Here is a 20,108-nt window from a genome sequence, read left to right on the forward strand (position 1 = left end):
CTGTGACGCCCTCCCATAATGCTTTCCAATGGACTGCTGACAGTTAGTAATTTGAAATATGAGCTTGAGGTCTGAATCAAATCTGTGACAGGACAATGATTTTAAATTACACATCTCAGATGATTGACTACTCAAAATGGAAACAGTTCTCTTCAACTGATGCCGTCAATTACTGAGAGAAAAAAATTTACATTCTGGTTATTGTCTGGAAAGGATTTTAATTTTTTTTTTTTATTGATTTTTGTTTACCAAACCAAATTAATAAATAAAATTAAGAAGTATTTTTAGTCCAACCCTGATACTGCTATTGTGATCTGGGGTAATAAATATTTTGTTTAAAAAAAAAAAAAAAAAAAAAAAAAAAGTACCTTTACTAACCTATTTTCGTCTGCATGTACAGCTGAACCTGATTAGGCTCCACGTTTTCTGCTAACTGGTTTATTATTAATTATTAAAGATTGTTTTAAAACTGATAATCAAATATATTTTACATTTTTTATCTACTTCATTACTAGAATAGAAAATTCAAAATACAATTGCTTTTAGATATTATCCAAAGTCAGGAACATAAATTGATCTGTCCAGACAGCAAGCATTGATTTCTGTACGTTTCGTTCTGTACATCACCAACTCCTGTCCAATCAACAACACCTATTTCCTGACATTTTTCTCAAATCAGTAAGCCTGCTTTTCTTACCTCATTAGTAGTTGCAACTTGCAGTCAAATTCTGTTTGGGTTTTTTCTTTTATATACGGTAAACAAAATACCAAGAGATGGCATTAAAACACCTAGCTCTTTATGGACCTCTCTTTATCACATCCAGATATGGCAGGAAGGAATAAACAAAACCAGGTGGAATCTGTAAACGGGTTCAATTCATACTTTTTGCAAATATAAGATAACTACAGCAAAACATTACCTAGAAACTAATTACGACATTTTCTGCAAAGCAACTAAACCACCAAATAAAGAATGAAAATGGCGATGGGATGGTTATATTAAGGTTATTTTACTTAGTTTGGTTTATAACAGATAACGCATGCACTTAGTTCCTAATAATTATCAGATCTTGAACACAATAAATGCACTACATCTATAACAGATTTTATGAATCTAACAATAAGAAACATATGGAAGTTTCAAACATGACTATTATAGTTGTGCACCTATGTTCTCAATTATCGAAGGATGGGTGGATGGATGAATGGATGGATGGATGGATGGATGGATGGACGGACGGATGGACGGACGGACGGACGGATGGATGGATGGATGGATGGATGGATGGATGTATGGATGTATGGATGGATGGATGGATGGATGGATGGATGGACGGACGGATGGATGAATGGATGGATGGATGGATGGATGGACAAACGGATGGATGGATCAGATGAATAAATGGCATATAGACAATATATCAAAAGTAGAACAATTCCTATATTTTTTTAATAATGATCATGTACAAAACAAGTGTTACTCAAGTGTAATTTTTCTAAATACCAAATAAAATTGATAGTAAATATATTGGTTGCAATTGCAAGCTAAATGCTAAATAAATGCATCATTCATTTTACACCATTACAGCTACATGTATACTAAAAGTAAAATTACATACCTTTATTACTTCTTATAATCCATCCAATGAAATTTTTATTTTTTTTGTATTTTTTGTCCAGAAGTAAAAATACTAAGTTCAGGAACTAATGCAAATCCCAAGAACAGAGAAAACGTCAGCAGCACAATCAGTTCATTTAACTGGAATCAGACTCAAGAGCTTGCTTGTGTGACAAGTCTCGATACTGAAGCCTGATGTGAAGTCTGAGATACATGTACATGTGTTTCCACTGCACCATCACCAGACATACAACACTGACAGTAGCAGAGCTGGGAGGGTCTGATTTCTTCAAGTCATTTCAAACCAGTTACCATGGAAATCATGTGAAGTCACCATGGCAATATGACACTCTCCAGTAGATTATTTAGTGTTTCAGCCAGAGAGTTTGCAGTAATTATTTTCCCATGACGGGGAGATGTTTAGATCATACATGATAACAAAACATGACCCAATGTTACAAAGCACTACACAATGATAACACATGAATTGATTTTGCAGCTGAATGCTAAACCATAACAGCTGCAGTGTTCCTGTTCTGCTGCTGCTGTAATTAGTAGCTCCAAAACGTGTGCTGCACTTTATCAAAAAGCTGCAGATAGGTTTCCTGTTTGTGATAACCTATTTAACTAATACCAGCAAGTCGATAACTGCTGTGCTGATAATGCAATACCCACACACCATGTAATAACTGCCAATAATTAATCAATTTACTGGTAATGCAATACCTTCTAATATTCATTCTTATAACTTCTAATGATGCAATACCTACCCACAGTGTAATAACTGCTGATTATTAATGCAATGCCTTACCATAATTTGATAACTGCTAATATGATGCAATACTTTCCAATAATGTAATATTTACATAAAAAGTGGACCATTGATATACATTTAATTGCCAATAATGTAATAATAGTAAACCAAATGAACAAATTAAATGTTCAATGTTTAATTTTGATTTTGAAGACTTTAAATTAAACTACACGCAGCTTCCTAATACAACATACTTTATGTTTGACAGTACTAAACAAATTCATTGCCATAAAGATTAGAACTTTATTTGTGAGTTCAGTTGTAAATATAAATGCATTTCGTATTTAATAACATAATTATATTTCTTGAAATATTCACCTCAACATTTGAAATCTTTTAAAATCCTATTTCAATTTTATTGATTTATCATGTATAATTGCTATCTATAACGTATAATGGATCAACTGACAAAAGTTCATAGCTGGTCACTCTAATCCTGAACAGCTGTTACAGACATCATGTTTGTGGATGATGGTTTGATGGATGAATGCAAAAGAAAGCCAGGCAATGTTATTTGGACCAGAGACCTTCAGTTTCAGACTAATTGTCTGTTATTCTTGGGTAAACCCCCAGAACTTTATCAGAGCATACTGTCAACACTGATAAAGTTCATTTAAAAGGATGCGATGTATGTTAATTGTAACATTCTTCATGTATGCACATCCTGCGGAATGTTCATAATTATACAACTGAGGTTATTTTATCTTTATTTCACCATGTGCACATTTCACATGGCAACTGTGATAATGATCTTGTTTATAGTTAAAGGAAATATTTTATAATAATACAAGAATTCCAAGGAATTAAGATGTCTTGCCTATCATAAACTTTTCTTATGCACTGTAATGAACATCCATATGTGCAATTATTAACAAAGTGCCAGTGACCTTGGACTTACAGTTTAAGAGAAAATTATCTAAATGTGAAACTTTAATGTTAAACTTTGACACAAAAGGAGCGGGACATAGCCCAGTGGTAAAACACTTGCTTGATGCACAGTCGATTTGTGATCGATCCCCATTGGTGGGCCCACTGGGCTATTTCTCATTCCAACCTGTGCACCACGGCTGCTATATCAAAGGTTGTGGTATGTGCTATCCTGTCTGTAGGATGGTGCATATAAAAGATCCCTTGCTACTAATTGAAAATTGCAGCGGGTTTCCTCTCTAAGACTATATGTCAAAATTATCAAATTATCAACAGCTGACGATTAATAAATCAATGTGCTCTAGTGGTGTTGTTAAACAAAACAAACTTTTGACACAAAAGTTGATGCAATCACCGCTGTCATCAGAAAAGTTACACCTATATCTCAACCTTTTACTTTGCAAAGGTGAGACAAAAATGAGAAAGGTTATTTTCTTTTTGTTTGAACTGTAAAATTAATTAGCATTATACATACACAGCCATATATACATGCATGTGTATCTTATTCACACTGGAGCAGCAGGAGGTTTTATCTCTTTCTACAACATGTGTTGCAAAAATTACCATAATTATGAAGACACCTAATTAGTCTTTGCCATGAGCAAACCCAATGTAAGCTGAAGATCACTCAAGTTTTAAATAAAATTTATTGAACATTTTGTTGCAAAATTATAAATTTGTTGCTCTCTTAAATATTTCCAGGAAAGTATGGAAGGGAGTACGAGTGATCATTAATTTGTTCTGGCAAAGACTGCCTAATAGTTTTAAATGTGCTGGGGTGTCATTAAAAATCCGGGGTGGGACATAGCCCAGTGGTAAAGCATTCGCTCGATGTGTGGTCAGTCTGGAATCGATCCCCTTTGGTGGGTCCATTGGGCCATTTCTCGGTCCAGCCAGTGCACAACGACTGGTATATCAAAGGCTGTGGTATGTACTACCCTGTCTGTGAGATGGTGCATATAAAAGATCCCTTGCTGCTAATTGAAAAGAGTAGCCCATGAAGTGGTGACAGCGGGTTTCCTCTCTCAATATCTGTGTAGTCCATAACCATGTCTGACACCATATAACCATAAATTAAAAAAAAATGTGTTGAGTGTGTCATTAAATAAAACATTTCTTTCTTTTTTTCAACACGTCCTGATTATACTGATGAATGCTACATGCAATACAATAAGTTTTAACTGGTTGTTGTGTCAGTAACCATTAAATAAACTGTTTGCAATAGTCAGGTGTTAAATAATTCAACCTGTCAGTCAAAGTGGGACAGTTGAGTGCAGTAGTGACTGAAACAACAATGCAACACACAGGAGACTAAACAAACTTGGAACAAAAATAGTACAAAAACAGCATCATGTGAAAACAAACATGGCAAGAATTCACATAAACCATATTTTAAAATAAGCTACACTAATCATTCAACATTCAAGGCAGATTTATGTGACAACATACTGTATATAAATTAGCTCCAAGAAAAATAAACTTTTAACACTGGACTACCTTTAGTTTCATGGGAAAGTACTCTCTAACTCTGTTTACAAAAACCACATACAGAAAAGCAAAACTGAGCTGAATTTCTCTACACCCATGCCAAAGAATATAAAAGAATCTGAAAGATGAACTTTTAGCTCTGTTCTGCTAAATATACCAATTTATTTATAGTGCACGAATTCAGCATTTACTCTATTGAAGTTTTTACTTCCATGCTTTTCTAACACAGGCACTGTGATTATTTATCCATATGGTGCATTAAATATTAATTTATAATTATTTAAATATAAAATGATTATACATAATTTGAAGTCATAAAAATGTTGGGAGTTTTTATGCAAACTGAATATGCCTTAAAAATATGGTAAATGACCATCTTAGCCCACAAAACAATGTGATTGATGTCTTGCACTACTGAATAGTACTTGTATGTTCCATATTTCTTGCCATGTCTTTCCATTTAATATTCTTCATTTCCTTTGCCATTCTCTTTTCTACAGTCTAAATAATACACTACTATTACTAATCTGTAACCAAGACAAGCAATGGATATCTAACATGTTATTTCAGCTGATCTTTTCACAATATATATATATATATATATATTATATTAAATTCCTGATAAAAGTTTTTATTTAATTTGAGCATTTATGAATCAATTTACCACTAAGTGGGACTCATATTTTGATATATATGGAAGACCAGACATGGTTATCATGCCACCTGCAATGAATGCAGATCAGCTTAGTCTTCTACTAAACCAATGGAATTCATAAAGGTCAAATTTAGGTAAATATGGCTTGACCATATCAGGACACGTGAGTCATATTATTGTTCTTTTAATACATGAAAAATGCAGACACAAGTCTGACAGTTATCCTGTTTTCTAGTTCATGATTTCACAGAATACCCCACCACCACAGACTGTCTAATACACAGTGACTTAATTGCATGTGCTTTGGGGATTGCTTCACCATTTTAGTTCCAGTGAATGCACAGGGTAATCTCCATTGTGGGGGCATCATTGATCTCAATAATTGACAGAATAAGTCAAATCCAGCCAGAGCACTTGCATAGTTGACACAGGAAATTGTGGCCTGTTTGCTGAACAGGACATATCAACTAGTGTTTTCAAACATTAGGCTTCAATGAACATGTTAAGCATGCATACTGCACTGCACATGTATCAACTGTAAGTGATAAATCACGTTTATCTACCACTCCCACCAAATGGATTTTCTTTCAGATTATTCGTGATTAAAATAAAATAATAAGTAACTGTAAAGAATGAGAAAAATGGCATTTCCTTCCTCTTCTAAGGTTAAAACCAGTCATATTCAGATTCAAAAAGAAAAAACTTGATAGATGTGACCTTTTCATAGTATTCTATGGAATTTATAACACGAAGGAGTGCATGCATTACTCTGAGAGGAGATGCCTATAATGCAAATTTATTTGATGTCCTCAAACAACTACTGAATAAACTGATAGATACATGAATGAATGTTTAATAGCATTCGGTATGAACAAAAAAACACTATTTGTTGGGTGTCAAGTTACTGTCAACCAATAATATCACAATATATGAACTAACAGCTCTGCATGGTTTCACCATGACAGAAAAGTCAAAGTATATATATATTACAGATGTTCTTTGAAAGTTAACATTTCTTTCTTTGTCCTGATACTTTGTTTGTTTCGTGTCACACTGATCAAAGTTCTTCAGACCAACTTGTGTCCAGATATAACAGTTACAAGTGCTATGATCCAATGTGTGTTCTTCTACCATGAACCCACTTGATGGTGAGTTAATGTGTCCAGCAGTAATTAAACTGCGTGAAATAATACTTTATATCTATCTCAGTCCACAATCTTAAGCTAGAAGACAATAACATGGTAAGCTTTAAGACGAGACTTGCTTTGAAGCTTTAGGTTAACCATCTGTGCTAATGGCTGCTGCCATTTACAGGCTTCCTCCTTGTAATCTGTTCTGTCCACACAGAAGTCATCTAAGTGTGCTCTGTTGCCACATGTCATGCTTGTTTGAGGATTACTGTTACAAACTCTGCTTGAACTCCATGTTTACCAAAGTGAAACTTTTCAGGGCATACAACAGGAACTGAATTAGTGCCCTGATAGGGTTTTTAATCTTCATATATTTCCTTACTATCATATACAGCAAGATCTGAGCAAGATTTTTTAAATCTCAAGTTTTCTGTACATTAAATTTTAATTATCTTAGACAAGTTTCTGAGAATTGAAAATTGGCGTGTGCCATTTATGGGTTGTGCAAAAACAAATTCAGGTAACCCATTTCATTTTTAGGTAACCCATCGTGAACATGTAAATGATGTCATAAATGCAAAGCACGAACAAAAAATAGGTTATGCAAAACTATACTTACGCAAGCGACACACAAAAGAAACTATCACTCTCACATGTTAGATGATAATCATTCAAACAAATTTGATCCATCAAAGCAAATTACATGTGTGTATATATATATAAATATATATATATACTCTTCAAAAGAAGAAACGCAAAACCACATTGTCGTAACATTTGGAGAATTGATTTAATTATTGAATGGTGAGTCCGATAATTACCAAATGTTGCAGGATTGTTCACAATTCACTCTAGTCCATTGTGAGTAAGTGATAGGACACACCACCAAGGTCAAGGTCATCTGGAGTCAATACCGGGTGTGGCCTCCGCGTGTGTTGACAACTGCCTGGCACCGCCTGCCCATTGAAGCAACCAGAGTACGGATGACGTCCCGGGGGATGGTGGCCCACTCGGCCTGCAAGGCTGCTGCCAGCTCGGGCAGGGTCTGGGGCTGTGGTTGTCGCTGTCGGAGGCGTCGGTCCAACTCGTCCCATAGATGCTCAATTGGGTTCAAATCCGGTGATATCGATGGCCAAGGAAGGACATTAATGTTGTTGTTCTGTAGGAAAGCCGTTGTTAGACGTGCTGTGTGAGGCCTGGCGTTGTCATGTTGGAACACTGCGTTGGCGTTGGCCATAACTGGAACGATGTGTGGCCGGAGGATCTGGTCAATGTAGCCCTGTGCATTCAGGTTGCCCTGCACGTGGACCAGGTCAGTTCTGCCAGTGTGTGAGATGGCTGCCCACACCATGACACTACCCCCGCCGAATCTGTCCACTTCCTGCACGCAGTTTGCCGCATAACGTTCACCACGACGCCTATACACGCGACATCTTCCATCATGACGTCGGAGCAGAAATCGGGACTCGTCACTGAACCACACCTGTCTCCATCGCAGTTGAGGCCATTGTCGATGAATCTGGCACCACTGCAGTCGGAGTCGACGGTGTTGTGGTGTTAAGATGACACCTCGAACTGGACGTCTGGCACGAATTCCTACCTCACGTAGGCGGTTCCGTACGGTCTGGTCGGATATCCTGCGCAAACCTGGTATTGCTGCGGCTGTGGAGGTGGCAGTAGTCAATCGTTCCCGAAGGTGGCGTACCCGGATGTAGCGGTCCTGCCCGGGGGTAGTGACCCATGGTCGACCGGATCTAGGGAGGTCACGTGTTGATCCATGTTGCTGGTAACGGTCCCACAGTCTGGAGATGGTGCTTGGGGACACATGGAATGCCCTGGCAACGGCCGTTCTGGATTCGCCTGCGTCTAGTCGGCCGATGGCATTGTTTCTCTGCGGTTCACTGAGACGTGGCATGTCCTGGATTGTCAACTGTCGGCCAGATACAGAGGCCAGGCAAGCGAACACCCTGCACTTTTATACTGTCGGTGTTCATGTTGCACGTGCAGACAACGCACGTGCAGTGGTGACATGGTTTGCACGTGGCTGCGTTTTTGCGAATATTCACATTTTGGAACTTTATTGTACAGTAGCTGCGTTTTATCGAATGTAACCGTGGGAATGTGTTTGGGACATGCAATGACCTTATATTCACAAAGCATGAACCGGTAGGAAACATAAAATCGGAGTTACAACCCATTTGTACCCTTTTGCGTTTCTTTTTTTGAAGAGTATATATATATATATATATATATATATATATATGTGTGTGTGTGAAACCATGCAAATAACGTGTTTTTATAAATAAAAAATTAATTAGTGTAGGGTTTAAGGAATATTAAGCTATAGAATTTACTGAAATATTTGATTATTATGACTTTTTACAAAATGCTGAGTGAATATTTATGTTTTGTTTACAGTTTGTCACACTGTATAAGAATGGCTAATATAGAATTAATTTAACATCTGCTCTTTATGGGTTGTGTAGGGAATATATTTCTCCTCCAGATGTAGCATTAAAGCATGTGTTCACCTTCAAAGTATGGTAATTCCACTTTGTTTAGGCTATTGTTTGCCTGAGCACAACAAATTGCTCCTATGACCCAGGCATTGATTCCATTTCCAGTAAACACATGTGACACAATTTTTATGGTGATTATAATGTTAATGTTCAGTTTAGTAGATCTAGATGAAAATATTGGAAAGTACTATAAAGCTGGTAATAACTTTTACCACTATCTGTTCCTACAAAAAACCCAACCTATTATTGGTACATAAATTGTTAAATATTTTAAACAACTGATTATATGGACTTATTAAATATTTTAAACAACTGATTATATGGACTTATAGATTTCACACTACATTTATTGATCTGTTATACATCTGTTCCATTTCATACAGATTAAAGGAATAAATTACCTGACCAAATGTAACAGTTTACAACAATAGAACACTGGTCAGAATAGCACAATATGATAACAATGGCTCCACTAAGAGAGATTGATAATACAGATAAGATCAAATGTATTGTTTATAGACATTCCTCATTTAGGACAAGCACAAAATAAAATTTATGACAATGTCAAACAATCAGCACAAACACATATTACATTAAAAAAAAACAATTCAATTTAATCACTTTTTTATGGCCCATCATACCGTATGCAGATATTTTACTACTCATTCAAGTCTCTCTTCTACAATCTCGTTCCAACCAGTGCACCATGAATGGTATGTGCTGTCCTGTCTGTGAGATGGTGCATATAAAATAATAAAAGATCCCTTGCTAACAATGGAAAAATATAGTGGGCTTCCTCTCTAAGACTACATCAAAATTACCAAATGTTTAACATCCAACAGCCGATGATTAATTAATCAATGTGCTCTAGTGGTGCGTTAAACAAAACAAACTCTTCTACAAAAACCACAGTCACTGAATCAAAGTTACAGACTGGTGTTATTGAATTACTCTGTGCCGATCTAAAGAGGTGTAATTGAGTTACTTTTAGACACAAATTGTACAGAAGCAGGTGTATAAATCTGCACGTGTTTGTAATGAGACTTTATTGGGTGGTTTGACAAATGACCGCCATCTGGCTTGCTTTCTGCCGCCTTCATTAGGATGATTAGTGTGGCGTGTTGGTCCAATTAGCCGGCCACTGTTTCATCTCAAAGACATGAAATATTGGTAGTGTACATGTGTGGAAAAGTCTCATACCACCATTAGTGCAACATGAAACCTGATCCGCATCATAAATTGACCATCATGTTCATGAATCTTCTGAGTCTTATTAAAGAGACATGGTCCAACATGTGCAGTTTCATTTGATGTTCAGTCCTTTTCCATTAACCTTTACATGATTTATAAACAATTTATGTTTTATTGCTACATGTATACACGTATACATGCATGTATACATGGATGTAAAGCAAAGTATCATGTTATACACATGTGCAATAGTTATTTAATATGTTACATTATCCATGAAAAGTGCATGCGTATGGTACTTTGCTGAGTTAATACTTGCAGTTGTTGATGGAAAGAATTACGTGGAAAACTTCAACACAGAATCTAAGTGCAAACGTAGCCATTCATGTTTATATTTTTTTTTTTTAATTTTGTGATTTTGTCAATGGAAAGACAATTAAAGATAACTAAACAACTTGTCAGTCTGACCACACTTTATTTGCTTTTTAGATCATTAATATTTTGTAAGAATTATTACAAATGTATAAACTTGACTGCTTGTACCTAGATAATAATATATTTCATTTATGATTAAGTTCAGCATTATGGTCAGGAATTGGCAGACAATGTTACTATAAACGACTATTAATATTAAATTATATATATAACAAAAATATTCAAACTGAAATAAAATAAATTCACATCCAAATATAGAACATATTAACAAAAAAACAACCCAGAAAAAAAAGATTCAGAAATAATGCTCACCAACACTTGATTCTACACAACATATTTAAACGTTGTTTTGAGAAAAATAAAACATTGGTTGTATTCTTACCAATATATATCTCGGTCAATATGTCAAAAGATTCACACTTATTGCCTTTACACAATATGGAGTTAATCAAATACCTTAATTGAAATCATGACACCAGTGAGCCAATTTAATCCTTGACTGCCTGCTTCCAGTTTACAGTTCTAAGCAGTAAGTAGCCAATACCCAGTATCTACTGCTGTTAAACTGTTATAATGAGGCAATTCCTCATAAAGTGTTACCTGTGGGTCATTATGTACAGCTGATTAGCCCAAACACCCTGCTTGGATGTCATCTGTGTAGACTTGCATCTAGGCAAGTCTGAACAACACTTTTAGAAAGAAAATATGCTCGAACCTCTTTTGGAAGGAAATGTTTTATTTAACAATGCACTCAACACATTTTATTTATGATTATATGGTGTCAGACATATGGTTAAGAACCACACAGATAATGAAAGGAAACCTGCTGTTGCTACTTCATGGGCTACTCTTTTCGATTAGCAGCAAGGAAGCTTTTATATGCACCACCCCACAGCAGGATAGTACATACCACAACCTTTGTTACACCAGTTGTGGAGCTCTAGGTGGAACGTGAAATAGCCCAAATGGGTCCACCAACGGGGATCGATCCTAGACCAACTGCACATCAAGCAAACACTTTACCACTGGGCTACATCCCGCCCCTGAACCTCTTTCAAATATAGGCACTTTAATAAACTTAAAAGAAAAGAAAGATAATATTATAGTTAAAAACATTATGTTTTGTTTAATGACACCATTGGAGCATGTTGGTTAGTTAATCATTGGCTATTGGATGTCAGGCATATAGGTTTATAACACATTAAAATACAAAACAGAATCAAATAAAAGCTAAAATAAATTTGTTTTATGTATATATGAATAATTGTAACTTGCTTTATATACTGTCTCACTGTGGTCATTAGTAAAATAATAGTTTTTATACTGAATGACTAATATTAATGATTGAACATTTTTATATAAACATATTTTTTTGTCATTATGCTTATAAGGGAATACTAAATGTGGATTATAGACTTTTTATTGAAATTGAAACTACATAAACCAAATTACAGTGAAACCTCTCAAAACCGGACACTGTTTTTTGCGGCCTCTTTTTAAATATTTGGACAGTAGAGAACCTCTCTACACCAGATACCTCTTAATACTGGACTTTTTACTAGGTCCCAAGGGGGGAGGGGGTGAGACGTAGCCCAGTGGTAATGCACTCGCTCGATGCGCCATCAGTCTGGGATCGATTCAATCCCCGTCGGTGGGGCCCACTGGGCTATTTCTTGTTCCAGCCAGTGCACCATGACTGGTATATCAAAGGCCATGGTATGTACTACGATGTCTGTGGAATAGTGCATATAAAAGATCCCTTGCTGCTGATCGAAAAGAGTAGCCCATGCCATGAAGTGGCGACAGCAGGTTTCCTCTCTTAATATCTGTGTGGTCCTTAACCATATGTCTGACGCCATATAACTGTAAATAAAATGTGTTGAGTGCGTCGTTAAATAAAACATTTCTTTCTTTGGTCCCGAGGGTGTCCAGGTGTAATCATTCAGGTGTAATCATTCAAATGCCTCAGATAATTTATTTTGATGCCCCAAAGCTTATAATTAACATAATTACATATTAACATTGCTAAAAGATTGCAAATTATGTAAGATGCCATCACTCATAAAGCAACACCTTTCAAAATATATAGTTGGACCTGTGTTCTTTAAGACAGAGAGGTGTGCAAGTCTAGTAAGAGTTTTTCCCATAAAATCAGCTCAGAGTTGCTCCCCTGCTGGTCTTTACCTTTTGTGAGCCAGAAACAAAGGAGATTTACCAAGACTGGAGACATTCCACCAGTCTACTGTCTACCCATCTGCTGTGTGTCTCAGGGAGGGAGTCACACAGAGAAGACAGCACTCCAGGGGGTGCACACAATGGCTGATTAAATAAAGTGTTGGGTAACTTGAGGTACTGGCAATCAATAACAGACACAAGAAATGTGCAAATCAGCAGGAAATGAATTTCACACCACTTAGTATGAAATGTGTCAGATTATTACAATGCTGTAATTGCATGCAATTTGCTGAACATCACTGACTCAGCATGTAGTTTAGTCATGCATGCAGAAAAATTACATAAACCACCAAGCTATGTTAGTATTAAAAATTGCTTCTGCAAATATAAACATATCTTTTTGATATGTAATGTGGCTTTTCAGACACTGGAATAATCTGAATTCATCTCAAACAGAATTTACCTTACTAAACTAATTGTGTTTTTCCCATTCCAGTCAGAGCTCTATATGAATGATATGTAGTTATTCAATTTTGTAAAGTTGGTAATATTACATCTCAGATGGTATAATAGCATTAGTTGTAAAGGATTTCAGATTGTGAACTCTCAGCAATGGCATTCTTGGTGTGATCATAAAAGACTTAAATTTTAACTTGAAATGTGCATGTAAAGTTTTAAAAATATATAAAATCAAGAATGAAATATCTTCATATTATATATTTAAGAATACATTTTAGTTTAGCCACTTTTTAGAATTATGTATGTAAAGTATTTCCTTTAACATTTATTAAAATGTGGTTAAGTTAAGGAGAATTTCATTAGCCAAAGACTAAAATAGTGTAGCCATTTTGTATAAAAATTAGCAATTGGCTAATTTGGAAATGGACAGAATGAGCCCTGTGTTGACATGTCTTCAGAGGAAACCTGTTGTATTTTTCCATTAGCAGCAAGAGATTGACTACATTCACTTTTTTTTTTTATAAACAGGGCAGCACATACCATGGTATTTGATGTACCAGTCATGGGACACTGGTTAGGACAGAAAAAAAGAGGAATGGGTCAACCTATAGTCCTTTCCACAGGGAATGCTTTTTTTTAATACTATGGAATTTACTAACAAGTTATTTATTTCTGAGCCGATTTTTTCTCTCACTTGTACACAATTGGTTTTTTTAATTTCCTAGACACATTTACATTTCTTCTTACGTCAAACCAAACTGAAATTACTGACAAAAAAACATTTTTATAGGAGGATGGGACAGACTAAAGTGGATTCGATCCTTCGACCCAAGCACCCCAGGTGAGTGTTCTACCGACATGTATACATTTATGTATATACGGTATGTATGATAATTTGTATTGTGAGGCTTTCCACACAGATAAATAACATGTTTCAAAGAATACAATTTTCAGAGCTAACATAAAGATATCCATCAACAGCAAGCATTCTGTATCTACAGATATTATATAAACAAGCACACACTACAAGTGGGGCATGAAAACATCTGTTTTAATGGATGAAACAGACAAGAACATGCAAAACCTTACAAAAAAGTGATTTATTCTATTTCTGACACACACTAATGCCAATGAAATATGACTTGACAAAATTCTCTGTCTGGTTTATTTGTTATTGATTTAAGAACATGGAAATATCAGGAGAATAAAGGCAATAAATCTGGGAGTCTCTGGTTTCTTGTTTTTAAACAAATGTTTTGATGTACATATTCACTTAATTAATGGATGGAAACAACATGTGTGCAGACACAGCTTCCTATATTCATACTGCATGCCAAAGCTATCAAACATAACTGAAATTAATACCTAATCCATACACACAAACAATATTATGAATATTTTAACAGGCAGAAAATACTCCAGTATTGGATTCCAAATGATAACACACCAGAAGCCCAAATAATTAATGATGATGTTTTATGATGATGTTTTATATGTAGAAAAACATACATGAACATGAATACCAGTGCATTTTCAGGTGATGGTGATAAGCTTGCAAACTGCACTGGTGTTGCCAATACAAAGAGATTTGTTTTGTTGATAAACAGGAACATGTGGAATATTCAACATTTAATATAATTAGTCTACACGAAGAACAGGATGTGCCAAATACAGTCCATTAACACAAGTTATTATGAACTAAATATATTATATAAAAATCTGCTACAAAAGGTACTCTGTATTAACAACCAGTTTATAGAGAACTATTTTTTGCATACAAATGCATGTATTGTAACCTGTGTATACAATGCATGTAGAATCACCTGTTCATAAATGTTGATTTGTTGGTAATTTGTAAAAACTTTACCAACTATAAAACGGCATAAATATCTTTGGCACCATAATAAAGGTGTATGAGCAGATTACCTTTTAGAAAAACTATTTTTTTATACCAAAATATGACAAGGTTCTTTTGCTAATATTTAATGATTACTAAAACATTATTTTTTATTGAGGATTGTTATTAATAAAACCCGATTACCTCATATATATGACAATGGTAATAAAAGATCAAGAGAAAGTCTTGAAACCATTTTCATGTACCAGTTCATTCATGTCTGCTATACACAATACACCGTTTGTTGGCAGTCGATACAGTATTCAACAAAACAAATTCCAGCTATTTAGGTTAGACATATCAATGCATTACAATTGATGATCGATTTCTAAAGTTAAATAGCAGTCCCCCCGAGGGACAAATAATTTATAAAATCATTTATGAATCATTAAACAAATAGGTCATGCAGATATATAGCTATTTCAGGTCATCCATAAAAAAGAAAATTTCTTACACAAAAGATTTGATTAACACTTGATTACCTTTTTTCAGTGAGGCAATGAAAAGGAAAAAAACAAACAAACAAAAACCAACATAAAGAATAGTAAAACAACAATAAACAAAACAAAACAAAAAACCTTAAAAAGCTTTTAAATGTCATTTTAAATTTTTCTTTTAAAGAATGTACAAAAATCAAAAACAACATATTGAAAGAACTTTCACTTGCAAATTAATCCTAATTAATTGTGTTCCTATATATTTTTAAAAATACAATTGATCAGTACCCATGAAAGTGATAATCTTTTATATTACACACTGTGCATGCATATGCCTTGCCTCTCATACATGTAACAAATATAATTTTATAAATACTAAAAACAATAAAAGCTGCATGCAAACAGAACTTATTTTTCAAATATTGTCTAGAATAGTTAACGCAGGTCATGTAAACATAGCAAACAGGTATTACAAGATTTAGAAATAGCCATACCTGGTGCTTTGATATTGATAAAATGCCATTTTTGCATTTACGATCAATTCTGTTTCAAAAGAATATTGATTCCCCATCCATCATGAGGTGTGTTTTCGCTGTTCTCAGATACCCATTGCAATGTATTCAAATCAATGGCATTGTCTCACGCAATCTTGCATTGTTTTGAAGCACCTGCTAGAGCCAGTCAGGGGGGAGGGAAACAGAAAAGTCTGGTCTTCTAAATTATACAGGGACTTTTAATTCCGATAATGTTCATTATGTTTTTGATATTTGTTAAGTTTTGTGACATTTGTTTTAATGGCCAGGGGCCTCCAAATTTAAAAGTACTTTGGGCCTCTCTGAATCTTTAACAGAATGTGCCAATGTTCCACTGTTTGCCAAATATAATAAATAAATGCAATACAAATCTGATCACATACCTTTCCAATCTTCATCCAAATCTCCTACTAAAGCAATCAAACAGTAACAAACATAATTGAAGTTATTTTAGAGATTGCACACACCAACAAGGAAAATATCTGCAAGCAGGAACATTAAGAAACAACTTTGTTATTATCAGTAATTGCATAGTGCTTAAACCTGAAGGTGGTTTTAGGGGGAAAACATTTATCTTCTTTATCAATAAATATTTCCTTCTTACTGTTTCTATTTATTACAACATTAAACATTTTCCTCAGTGGGGTAACATCAAACAAAAGCACTGCATAGCCATGCAATTGAATTAGCATTCTTGAGGTTTTTTCCTTCCTGTTCTGACAGTGATTCATGAGTGCATGTCATCACATCTATATTTATTCCAATGAGCTCTGTCCTGTACTAGTTTTGATTGAATAGTAAACTAGTGTGTGAGTTGCAGTCCTTTTTGTGGCTATGCAAGAAGGATGAAATCTCCATTAAAGAATCTCCTTCAGAGTGGCTGTCCTTCTATATAGATGAGGCACTTGATACAGGTTCATGTCCAAACTTAACCACTATTTTGCCAAAACCCCATTCGATTCTGCATTGTGCAGAGATACAATTTATCATAACAGTTTTATCATTCAGATTTAATAGCACTGTCCTTAATTATTAGATACTGTGCAAACTTTTTAACCATTCAGTTTTACATTATTTACTTTTTCCTTCGAAAAACTTTGGCAAATCCAATACAATCCAGTCAGATCATCTTGGAATAGCTATAAGTGCATTTTATGCAGATTTATAGTACATATTTTAGAAACTATGGTCGTGCCCAAGACAGGCATGTGCTACAACAGCTTGCTCTGAATGTGCACGTTAACTCCTTTGCCAATTGCCAATTAAGATGCAAGAACAGAATGACAAAGTGTTGAAGCCGATTAATTGATATTATACAGATAATTTAACATTTTTTCTTTGAAAATTGTACAAGATCAAGAAAGAAAGGTTTTAGGTATTTTTCATGTTTGTGCCTGTATAAACAAGAATAAATCTTGGTGTTGTGTACAGTGTGTGACTCTGCATGTGTACTGTAATGAATTCCACTCATTGTACATTGATTTCTCATTCACGGTAAAGAAGATTTAAGTGGCATAAAATTAAAAGCTGTATAATGTAATGAGTACAATACCTGCATGTCTACTGTAGATCCTGAAATGAATGTGTCCCTAAATTAATGCGAGTGATGGTGGGCAGACTGAAATGTGACATGAAATTAATGCAAATCTTCTTTACCGTGAATGAGAAATCAATGTACAATGAGTGGAATTCGTTACAGTACACATGCAGAGTCACACACTGTACACAACACCAAGATTTATCCTTGTTTATACAGGCACAAACATGAAAAAGATTAATTTTTTAACAGTACTTTTCGGTTAAATCAGTTACAGTTGTCTTCGATGAGATCAACTCACTAACTTGTCTGTGTACACATAAATTAACCTGTTTAGTCCCTAGTGTTTTTGGTGAGATCAACTCAAAGTATATTTTTGCAATAATTTAAGTAACATGTATAGTTAGTTACCTAAATCTGGCTAAACATTAGCATACATGTACCATTACAACTATATCTTCCTTATCTGTGAACAGCTATTTCAAAGTCATAATGAAAGAACAATTCACAAAGTGGTATGCCAACAAAGTCACAGCGAATTTGAACAGTAAAAACAAAGAAATGAAAGAAATGTTTTATTTAACGATGCACTCAACACATTTTATTTACGGTTATATGGTGTCAGACATATGGTTAAGGACCACACAGATTCTGAGAGGAAACCCGCTGTCACCACTACATGGACTACTCTTTCCGATTAGCAGAAGGGGATCTTTTATTTGCACTTCCCACAGACAGGATAGCACAAACCATGGCCTTTGTTGAACCAGTTATGGATCACTGGTCGGTGCAAGTAGTTTACACCTACCCACTGAGCCTTGCGGAGCACTCACTCAGGGTTTGGAGTTGGTATCTGGATTAAAAATCCCATGCCTCGACTGGGACCTGAACCCAGTATCTACCAGCCTGTAGACTGATGGCCTAACCACGACTCCACTGAGGCCAGTAACAAAGAAATAGTTGACCTCAGGATTAGCGTGCTAAAACCCATCCATACACAATGGATCATGTCGGCTTTTTGCCAAAGACAATGCAATCGACACACCTGGCTGGCATCTTGCTGGACTATTGGACAATTAGTCTGTCTCACCTATGATGAATTGTGTTCCAGTTGTGTTTTATAAATATATTAGAATTTTAAGCTTACTTTTTGAGGTGTTTTTTCTAATAACATCGGATACATAGACAAAACACAAAAATAAATGTGTCATATTATTAATGCAAATAACACGCACTCGCATTTTTCGCATTAATATTAAGATCACATTAATTTCAGGATCTACAGTATATATACACCACACTAGCACATGGGTTTTATCCACACAAAATATATAAATTGGAAATTTGCAGTTTGTATGGTTGACTTAGTATGTAAATGCAACAGTATTGATTTTGCTATTACCAGCTGTTACATATAATAATGAATCGGCATTAATAGGCACTTACTTCAAAAATAGAGAAAATATGAATGTGGCAAAACAGTATTCACACTGTGAAACAAATGTAAAATGCAGTCTAAATAATCTTGAACAACTACATGTACATTACTAGAAACAGTTAGGGTTTAATTTGCAGCTTTATTAAACATAAATTACTGAAAAGGAGAATTAATTCAAAACCATAGCCGTCAAGGACAAACCTACAGTTTGGAGTTCTAACTCTAATAACTCATAGCAAATTAAATCAATACCTTTCTTCCTAAAATCGTAGATCAACTTTCAGAAAGGAAAGCAATATTTAACACTTAAGTAGCACGTAATTTAATCACATAGTATTTTAGTGTCTATCAAATGGTAATTATTGCTAAACCTGTCAGAAGTGGTTCTTGAGGAATGAATGAATGAATGAATGTTTAACGACACCCCAGCACAAAAAATACATCGGCTATTGGGTGTCAAACTATGGTAATGCAAATAAATAAAGTGATGATCAACATCAACATAAAAATTCAAGGTTTAAACAAAAACAGTGTAAAGAACTGTGCAAAAATACAAATACAAATATCACAGAATTTTACGGACACCGAATTTTACTCTAAACTTCAATTTGTGCTGTATTGGCCATTCTCAAAGAGAATGTTACACCCCTGCACCACGGTGAGGTTACAGCACGCGCAGGGGTGGTTCTTGAGGAAGGCAAATATGTATTCCTAGGATCTATATAAGAAGATATCATTGGTTTATGATGGAAGAAGTTTGTTTTGTTTAACGACAACACTGGAGCACATTGATTAATTAATCATTGGCGTTTGGATGTCAAACATTTGGTAATTCTGATACGTAGTCATCAGAAG

General features: G+C 35.0%; 1 protein-coding gene across 3 annotated transcripts in view; it reads right to left on the reverse strand.

Annotated features, from left to right (window-relative positions):
* LOC121368340 (TNF receptor-associated factor 4-like) overlaps positions 1 to 20,108 on the reverse strand; it is a 78,157-nt gene that overhangs the window by 32,660 nt on the left and 25,389 nt on the right. The window contains exon 1 of one of the 3 annotated variants that reach the window (XM_041493031.1): positions 1,620 to 2,096. The exons of the other annotated variants lie outside the window; for them this stretch is intronic. The gene's annotated coding sequence lies outside the window, so the exon portion shown is untranslated. Of the gene's footprint in view, positions 1 to 1,619; positions 2,097 to 20,108 lie in introns of those variants that run through there. 3 annotated transcript variants of the gene reach the window in all.

This window comes from Gigantopelta aegis, chromosome 3 (genome assembly GCF_016097555.1).
Source record: "Gigantopelta aegis isolate Gae_Host chromosome 3, Gae_host_genome, whole genome shotgun sequence".
Lineage (NCBI taxonomy): Eukaryota > Metazoa > Mollusca > Gastropoda > Neomphalida > Peltospiridae > Gigantopelta > Gigantopelta aegis.